Source organism: Cupressus sempervirens, chromosome 1, assembly GCF_028749045.1.
Source record: "Cupressus sempervirens isolate cs-2001-9-10 chromosome 1, ASM2874904v1, whole genome shotgun sequence".
NCBI classification, from domain to species: Eukaryota; Viridiplantae; Streptophyta; class Pinopsida; order Cupressales; family Cupressaceae; genus Cupressus; species Cupressus sempervirens.
The window spans coordinates 607199103-607207610 of NC_143118.1; positions in this window are offsets into that span (position 1 = coordinate 607199103).

An 8508-nucleotide genomic window follows, 5' to 3' on the forward strand; every position below is an offset into this window, starting at 1 on the left:
TTTAAGTCTGCTCATCAAGTTAAGCCACCAGGTACTCTCACCAAGTTGACTTTTTGAGTCCGTTCATCAAGTCGCCCCACCAAGTACTCTAACCAAGTCGATTCTTCAAGTGCGTTCATCAAGTCGCCCCACCAAGTACTCTCACCAAGTCGACTCTTTACGTCCTTTCATCAAGTCACCCCACCAAGTACTCTCACCAAGTCAACTCTTTAGGTCTGTTCATAGAGTCACCCCACCAAGTCGACCCTTCAAGTGCGTTCATCAAGACACCCCACCAAGTCGACTCTTTAAGTTCATTCATCAAGTCACCCCGCTAGGTCAGCCCACAAATTACTCTCACCAACTTGACTCTTTAAGTTCGTTCATCAAGTCACCCCACCAGGTCTGCCCACCAAGTGGACTCTTTAAGTTCGTTCATGAAGTCACTCTACCAAGTCGGCCCACCAGGTTGACTCTTTAAGTTCATTCATCAAGTCACCCTGCCAGGTCAGCCCACCAACTACTCTCACCAAGTTGACTCTTTAAGTTTGCACACCAAGTCACCCCACCAGGTCGGCCCACCAAGTACTCTCACTAGGTTGACTCTTTAGGTTTGTTCATCAGGTCACCCCACCAAGTTCTCTCACCAGGTTGACTCTTTAAGTTCGTTCATCAAGTCACCTCGCCAGTTCGACCCACCAAGTACTCTCACAATGTCGACTCTCTAAGTTCGTTCATCAAGTCACCCTGCCAGGTCAGCCCACCAAGTACTCTCACCAAGTCACCTCGCTAGTTCGACCCACCAAGTCGACTCTTTAAGTTCGTTCATCAAGTCACTCAGCCTTGTCAGCCCACCAAGTCGACTCTTTAAGTTCATTCATCAAGTCACGTGACTAGGTCAGCCCACCGAGTACTCTCACCAAGTTGACTCTTTAAGTTTGTTCATCAAGTCACCTAGCCAGGTCGGCCCACCAAGTCACCAAGTACTCTCACCAAGTCGACTCTCTAAGTTCGTTCATCAAGTCACCTTGCTAGGTCGACCCACCAAGTCGAATCTTTAAGTCCGTTCATCAAGTCACCATCCGAATCTGGCTGAGCCGTTCTGGCCGAGCCATGCTGGCCGAGCCGATCTGGGCGAGCCATGCTGGCCGGGCCAATCTGAGCGAGCCATTCTGGCTGAGCCATGCTGGCCAGGCTGATTTGGATGAGCCATTCTGGCCGAGCCGATCTGTGTGAGCCATTTTGGCCGAGCCGATCTAGGAGAGCCATTCTGGCCGAGCCATGCTGGCCTAGCCGATCTGGCCAGGCCATGCTGGTCGAGCTGATCTATGTGATCCGTTCTGGCCGAGCCATGCTGGCCAAGCCGATCTGGGTGAGCCGATTTGGGTGAGTCGTTCTGGTCGAGCCATGCTGGCCGAGCCAATCTGGGCGAGCCGTTCTGGCTGAGCCATGCTGGCCGAGCTATTCTGGCTGAGCCATGCTGGCCGATCTATTCTGGCTGAGCCATGCTGGCCGATCCGATCTGGGCGAGCCATTCTGGCCGAGCCGATCTGATCGAGCTCCAAAAATGGTGTCGTGGATGGTTGTTTGGTCACATTTTTCATTGAATTGGATTTTTATGGGAGTTGTCCATGCTATCGTAGATTTCTAATGCAGAGCGAACCTCGCACTAATAGCTTATATAGGAGAGGTTGTTGCCGCGAGCCTCTCCCATGCCCCTTTCATTGATTCAACATTGGTGTCTAGGCGGATCGGATTGTTGGGTTTTCAAATGGTGTATGCTGATGTTGAATCAATGAAAGGGGGATGAAGCGATCTTAGTGCTTTTCCTCGGCTTTCCTTTAGATCATGTTTTTCGATGACTCAATTTTGGAAAAAGTGAGGCAGTGTTTGCCGATCCATGGCGTGTCTTTTTGGTGATTTTAAAACTTGATCTAAATGTGAACCCTTGTCTAGCACTCCGGCGTTGCTTGGTATAATGGTAATTTGCTATGGGTGCTCGGCGCTCTAGAAATTTGTCATGGTGTACTTATCGCGGCTACATGGGAGCTTTAATATCGAAAGCTCGATGATCATTTCAGTCCCTTGGCTCCATGAACTCAGATCTCCTAACTGACAATCTTTTGCTCCTCTGCCGACCTCATAAAAAATTGGGTCGTGAATGGCTGTTTGGTAGGAATTTTAAAGGATTTGGATTTTTAAGGAAGTTTTTGATGTGTTCACTAATTTCTAATGTAGAGCGAGCCTCGCACTAATAGCTTATATAGGAGAGGTGGTTGTCGCGAGCCTCTCCCATGCCCCTCTCATTGATTCAACACCGGTGTCAAGGCAGATGGATATGTCAGATTTTGAAATGGTGGACGCCGACATTGAATCAATTAGAGGGGCATGAAGCCCACCCTAGATGTGCTATTCCTCGACTCTCCTTTAGATCATGTTTTCTTGTCACTCAGCTGGCACAATTTTGGAAAAAGGTTTGGCAGTGGTTGCCAGCCCTCACCCCGTCTACTTGGTGATTTTAAAACTCGATCTAAAATGGGAGCCCTCGTCTAGCACCTCCGTCCGGTGTTGCTCGAGTATTGCATAAATTTATGCCATCGACGCGAATCCCCCAATGAATGCCTACGCTTGGACCCTCTCTTAGATCACATTCTTCGATCACTCGACCGATGCAATTATGGAAGAGACTTGGCAGCGGTTGCCATTCTATAGTGTGTCTATTCAGCGATTTCAAAGTTGATCTAATGGTAAGCCCTTGTCTCTAGCCATGAGGTGGGTGCTTGGCACTCTAGCAAAATTTTTTGCGTGCCTATCACGGCTACAACAGCAGAGGTGGTTGCCGCGAGCCTCTCCCGTGCCCCCTCATTGATTCAATGCCGTTGTCAGGGTGGATGGATATGTCAGATTTATAAACGGTGGATGCCGATGTTGAATCAATTAGAAGGGCATGAAGCCCACCCTCGAGGGTGCTATTCCTCTTCTCTCCTTTAGATCATGTTTTCTTGTCACTCAGCTGCTGCAATTTCCGAAAAAGGTTTGGCAGCGGTTGCCAGCCCTCACCGAGTCTACTTGGTGATTTTAAAACCCGATCTAAAATGGGAGCCCTCGTTTAGCACCTCCGTCTGGTGTTGCTTGGGTATTGCATAATTTTTTGCTATCAGCGCGAATCCCCCAACAAATCCCTAGCCTTGGACTGTCTCTAAGATCACCTTCTTCGATCACTCGACCGATGCAATTACGGAAGAGGCTTGGCAGCGGTTGCCATTCCACAGTGCGTCTGTTCAGCAATTTTGAAGTTGATCTAATGGCAAGCCCTTGTCTAGCCATGAGGTGGGTGCTTGGGTCTCTAGCAAGTTTTTGTGTGCCTATCACGGCTACAATGGGAGCTTTGATAACAAAAGCTCTCGGCAACCCTCCCCAATAGAAATCAGTGTTGGTGTTCGTGAAAGACATGTTATTCAGATTTTTGGAATATTGGCACCAGCATCATTTCTATTAAGAGGGCCGCGAAGCCATCCCGATTTTGCTATGTGAGGGCTCTCTCCCCAGAGTCATTCTCTATGCAACAACTTCTTTGGCACAAAATTTTTAGAATGGTTCGGCAGCGGTTGTCGTTCAAATGGTGCCGTTGTGGTGGTTGCCTAGGCAGCGATCTGAAGGGCGAGTCGTCGTCTAGTAGTTGGCCTGTGCATCACGAGTGACAAGGGAGCCTTTATAATCAAAAGCTCCCCGTGGCCATTCGATTAGAAGAGCCATTTCTTGTTTGAGCAAGGACGAATGTAGCCTCAGATTCCAAACAAAATCAACAACGTCGGATCTATATAAGAGTAGAATGAAGCAGCAGCAGCCCGTTTGCCATGCGTGGCTCCCCAAAGTTGCTCCTCTTTCTCACTCCATTGCCATAATTTTGGGAGTTGTTCAACAGTGGTTGTCATTCCAATGTGTCATTGCGGTGATCTGGAGATTGATGCTAAGGGCAGGAGCTTGTGTCTAGAATTTGGGATGTTTGTGCGAGCGAGTAGGGGAGCTTCTCTTATCAGAACCTCTCCGTGGCCTTTAAATATATAGACCCAGTGCTGACGATATCGATGGATGCGAGCCCTTGGATTCCAAATTTGTCCACAGCTAACATTGGTTTTTGTGAGAGATGGGCATGAAAGCACATGTCGATTTCTACGCGGGAGCTCCCTAAGGTCACCTCTGTGCCATCTTGATCGGCACAACATTGGGAATGGTTTGACAGTGGTTGACGTTCCAATGTGTCATCGGGGGATGTCTTGGAAAGTGGTCTTTCTTTCAAGGGCAAGCTCGCGTCTAGCACTTGGATTGTGTGTCACATCACAAGTGAATGGGGAGATCTCTCTGTGAATGGCGACATGGTGATTGCAAGAGAAAATTGACTTAGTCAGAGCCATTGGCCTCGGGCCATCGGATGAGCTCGATGACCATTTCAGTCCCTTGGCTCCATGAACTCACATCTCCTAACCGATGAAAATCTTTTGCTCCTCTGTCAGCCTCATAAAAAATTGGGTCGTTAATGGTTGTTTGGTAGGAATTTTAAGGGATTTAGATTTTTAAGGCAATTGTCGGTGTGTTCGCTAATTTCTAATGCAGAGCGAGCCTCGCACTAATAGCTTATATAGGAGAGGTGGTTGCCGCGAGCCTCTCCTGTGCCCCTCTCATTGATTCAAGGCCGGTGTCAAGGTGGATGGATATGTCAGATTTTGAAATGGGGGACACCGACATTGAATCAATTAGAGGGGCATGAAGCCCACCCTGTCTCGACTCTCCTTTAGATCATGTTTTCTTGTCACTCAGTTGGCACAATTTTGGAAAATGGTTTGGCAGTGGTTGCCATCCCTCACCGCGTCTACTTGGTGATTTTAAAACTCGATCTAAAACGGGAGCCCTCGTCTAGCACCTCCGTCCGGTGTTGCTCGAGTATTGCATAAAATTATGCCATCGGCGTGAATTCCCCAACGAATGCCTATGCTTGGACCCTCTCTTAGATCACCTTCTTTGATCACTCGACTGACACAACTATGGAAGAGACTTGGTAGTGGTTGCCATTCTACAGCACGTCTGTTCAGCGATTTCGAAGTTGATCTAATGGTGAGCCCTTGTCTCTAGCCATGAGGTGGGTGCTTGGTGCTCTAGCAAAATTTTTTGCATGCCTATCGCAGCTACAATGGGAGAGGTGGTTTCCGCAAGCCTCCCCCGTGCCCCCCTCATTGATTCAACACCGCTGTCAGGGCAGATGGATATGTCAGATTTTGAAATGGTGGATGTCGACGTTGAATCAATTAGAGGGGCATGAAGCCCACCCTCAAGGGTGTTATTCCTAGACTCTCCTTTACATCATCTTTTTCTTTTTACTCAGCTGGCGCAATTTTGGAAAAAGTTTTGGCAGTGGTTGCCAGCCCTCATCGCATCTACTTGGTGATTTTAAAACTCGATCTAAAACGGGAGCCCTCGTCTAGCATCTTTGACCGGTGTTGCTCAGGTATTGCATAAATTTATGCCATCGACATGAATCCTCCAACAAATGCCTACGCTTGGACCCTCTCTTAGATCACCTTCTTTGATCACTCGACCGACGCAATTACAAAAGAGACTTGGCAGCGGTTGCCATTCTACAGCGCATCTGTTCTGCAATTTTGAAATTGATCTAATGGCGAGCCCTTGTCTCTAGCCATGAGGTGGGTGCCTGGCGCTCTAGCAAAATTTTTTGCATGCCTATTGCGGCTACAATGGGAGAGGTGGTTGCTGCGAGCCTCTCCCATGCCCCCCTCATTGATTCAATGCCGCTATCAGGGTAGATGGATATGTCAGATTTTGAAACGGTGGACGCCGAAATTGAATCAATTAGAGGTGCATGAAGCCCACCCTCAAGGGTGCTATTCCTTGACTCTCCTTTATGTCATGTTTTCTTGTCACTCAGCTGGTGCAATTTTGGAAAAAGGTTCGGCAGTGGTTGCCAGCCCTCACCGCATCTACTTGGTGATTTTAAAACTCGATCTAAAATGGGAGCCCTTGTCTAGCACCTCCGTCCGGTGTTGCTCGGGTATTGCATAAATTTATGCCATCAGCGCAAATCCCCCAACGAATGCCTACCCTTGGACCCTCTCTTAGATCACCTTCTTCGATCACTCGACCGACGCAACTACGGAAGAGACTTGGCAGCGGTTGCCATTCTACACCGCGTCTGTTCAACGATTTCAAAGTTGATCTAATGGCGAGCCCTTGTGTCTAGCCATGAGGTGGGTGCTTGGTGCTCTAACAAAATTTTTTGTGTCCCTATCGCGACTACAATGGGAGAGGTGGTTTCTGCGAGCCTCTCTCGTGCCCCCCTCATTGATTCAACACTGTTGTCAGGGCAGATGGAAATGTCAAATTTTGAAATGGTGGACGCCGACGTTGAATCAATTAGAGGGGCATGAAGCCCACCCTTGAGGGTGCTATTCCTGGAGTCTCCTTTCCATCATGTTTTCTTGTCAATCAGCTGGCACAATTTCAAAAAAAGGTTCGGTAGCAGTTGCCAGCCCTCACCGCGTCTACTTGGTGATTTTAAAACTCGATCTAAAATGGGAGCCCTCGTCTAGCACCTCTGTTCGGTGTTGCTTGGGTATTGCATAAATTTATGCCATCGGCGCAAATCCACCAACGAATGCCTATGCTTGGACCCTCTCTTAGATCGCCTTCTTTGATCACTCGACCGACGTAATTACGGAAGAGACTCGGTAGCGGTTGCCATTCTACACCGCGTCTGTTCTGCGATTTCAAAGTTGATCTAATGGTGAGCCCTTGTCTCTACCCATGAGGTGGGTGCTTGGTGCTCTAGAAAATTTTTTTTCGAGCCTATCATGGCTACAATGGGAGAGGTGGTTGCCACGAGCCTCTCCCATGCCCCCCTCATTGATTCAACGCCGCTGTCATTGCGGATGGATATGTCAAATTTTGAAATGGTGGACGCTGATGTTGAATCAATTAGAGGGGCATGAAGCCCACCCTCAAGGGTGCTAATTCCTAGACTCTCCTTTAGGTCATGTTTTCTTGTCACTCAGTTGGTGCAATTTCAAAAAAAGGTTTGGCAGCGGTTGCCAGCCCTCAGCGTGTCTTCTTGGTGATTTTAAAACTTGATCTAAAATGGGAGCCCTCGTCTAGCACCTCTGTCCGGTGTTGCTCGGGTATTGCATAAATTTTTTCCATCGGTGTGAATCCCCCAACAAATTCCTATGCTTGGACCCTCTCTTAGATTGCCTTCTTTGATCACTCGACCGACGCAATTACGAAAGAGACTTGCTAGCGGTTGCCATTCTACACCGCATCTATTCTGCGATTTCGAAGTTGATCTAATGGCGAGCCCTTGTCTGTAGCCATGAGGTGGGTGCTTGGCACTCTAGAAAAATTTTTTGTGTGCCTATCATGGCTACAATGGGAGAGGTGGTTGTCGCGAGCCTCTCCCGTGCCCCCCTCATTGATTCAACTCCACTATCAGGGCGGATGGATATGTCAGATTTTGAAATGGTGGATGCCGACGTTGAATCAATTAGAGGGGCATGAAGCCCACCCTCGTGGGTGCTATACCTGGACTCTCCTTTAGATCATGTTTTCTTGTCACTCAACTACCACAATTTCAAAAAAAGGTTTGGCAATAGTTGACAGCCCTCACCGTGTCTACTTGGTGATTTTGAAACTCGATCTAAAATGGGAGCCCTCGTCTAGCACCTCCGTCCAGTGTTGCTCGGGTATTGCATAAATTTATGCCATCAGTGCAAATCCCCCAATGAATGCCTACACTTGGACCCTCTCTTAGATCGCCTTCTTCGATCACTCGATCGACGCAATTACAGAAGAGACTTGGCAGCGGTTGCCATTCTACACCGCGTCTGTTCTGCGATTTCGAAGTTGATCTAATGGCGAGCCCTTGTCTATAGCCATGAGTTGAGTGCTTGGCAGTCTAGAAAATTTTTTTGCATGCCTATCATGGCTACAATGGGAGAGGTGGTTGCCGCGAGCCTCTCCTGTGCCCCCCTCATTGATTCAGCACCGCTGTCAGGGTGAATGGATATGTCAGATTTTGAAATGGTGGACGCCGACGTTGAATCAATTAGAGGGGCATGAAGCCCACCCTCGAGGGTGCTATTCCTAGACTCTCCTTTGGATCATGTTTTCTAGTCACTCAGCTGGCGCAATTTTGGAAAAAGGTTTGGCAGCATTTGCCTGCCCTCTCCGCATCTTCTTGGTGATTTTAAAACTCGGTCTAAAATGGGAGCCCTCGTCTAGTGCCTCTGTGCCAACTTGATTGGCACAACATTGGGAAATGGTTCGACAGCGATTGTCATTGCAATGTGTCATCGAGGGATGCCTTGGAAAGTGGCCTTTTAAGGGTGAGCTCATGTCTAGCACTTGGATTGTGCATCGCATCACAAGTGAATGGGGAGATCTCTCTATGAACGGTGGCATGGTGATTGCAAGAGAAAATTGACTTAGTCGGAGCATTGGCCTCGGGCCATTGTGATGGCCTTG